Below are 1,652 nucleotides of genomic sequence, written 5' to 3'. Positions count from 1 at the left end.
GTGAGACAATGGTGAGACAAAGGACAAAAGGCAATCCAATGCAATAGCAATACTCACAAGACAATATGTTGGAAATGTACTTTACAACTTGTGAGGGGTGAAGGGGTGAAGGAAAACTGTGAGAAAAATGAGGGAGGGGTAACAAGTTTGAAATGATTTTTATTCACTACCTTACAATTAGTGTAAAGTCACTGTACATCAATTTGATAATAAAATTGAAAAAATAAGCTGTGTAAAATGTAATTTTACTGTACTGACACAGTAAATATTATTCTTTATGTAGTAACATTTTAAAAATCAATAATATTTGGCTTCTAATTTGAGTTAATTACCCCTTATTTATCAGAGGTTCATCAACTTGAATGTTATCCAACTAGACACTATTTTCACAATATACTTGCCAAATTTTTCAAAAAAGAATAAATTTAGTACTTTCTCATTCTAAAACAGAAAACAGGGTCTGGGAAGATGGCTCAGTGGTAGAGCGCTTGCTTTGCATGCCTGAGGCCCTGGGTTCGATTTCTCAGCACCACATAAGCAAAAAGAAAAAAGCCAGAAGCTCAAGTGGTAGAGCGCTAGCCTTGAGCTGAAGAGCTGAGGGACAGCGCCCAGGCCCAGAGTTCAGGCCCCACGACCAGACCCAGTTTAATACTATGTAAACCCATAATTTTAAAAGTAAGTAAGTTTTTAAAGAGGACAGAATATACGTATTCTTCAAAATTCCTATGATTAACAACTACTCATTTTTAAATTCTCAACATTCCTAAGAGATTCAAAACAGTACCTGTTTGCATGTTAATTAATTCTGCAATAGATGCAGTTTCCAATGGGGTGTCCAGATTGAGAAGTAAACAGAAAAATAGCCACATTCTTGTAGAGGATAAAACTGTGAAGCATGTGTAATAATTAATTCTTCAAGAGTAAGCAATTGTTTATAAGAGTAAGCTATTATGTCTATGACCATCAATCCCAAGATTTATGCCATAAAGTCATCCTAGCCCAAAAGTTTCCAACTTATAAGGGACACCTTAAAATTCCTTAATTCACATTATGAATACCTTATCTCTATTTTGAAAAAATACTACACCTCTGCTAATGTGACACCCTCCTTGTTCTGAAAAGAACACCACAATAAACTGAGCTGCATCATTTTTCCTCCACTGGTATTCTTGAGATCAGAACACTTGCAAATATTATTTATATTTAGACTTTTTTAAATATCATAGATATTCAGTATGCTAAGATAGGAAAATTATGATTCAAAGCCCACCCAGGCATGAAGGTTTCTTAGAATCTTATCTCCAAAAAACTTCTCTGCAAAATCCAGACTCAAGTGGCACTGATGTTGAAGTGGTAGGGCTTGAGCCTTGAGCATAAACAGGATCAGAGACCCTGTCCATGCCAAGAGTTCAAGTTCTACGATGAATCAATGAAAAAAACTGAAAAGAAAACCCCAAACCTAGCATTTTTCTCTATGTATACAGAGGCACGTAAATAAGGAAATGGCTTCCTGTGGTACATATAGGTAGAAGAAAGAAGATGTCACACAATTACTCTCTTCATACCATATTAAACCAAACCTTGAAAAATTGGTTTTTCTAAATGTATAAATTAATGTCATCCATTTTTGGCAACTCTGTCTAGATTATTCA

This window comes from Dipodomys merriami, unplaced genomic scaffold (genome assembly GCF_024711535.1).
Source record: "Dipodomys merriami isolate MVZ:Mamm:240054 unplaced genomic scaffold, mDipMer1.0.p SCAF_186, whole genome shotgun sequence".
Classification (NCBI taxonomy): domain Eukaryota; kingdom Metazoa; phylum Chordata; class Mammalia; order Rodentia; family Heteromyidae; genus Dipodomys; species Dipodomys merriami.
Note: the sequence above shows the minus strand (reverse complement) of the source record.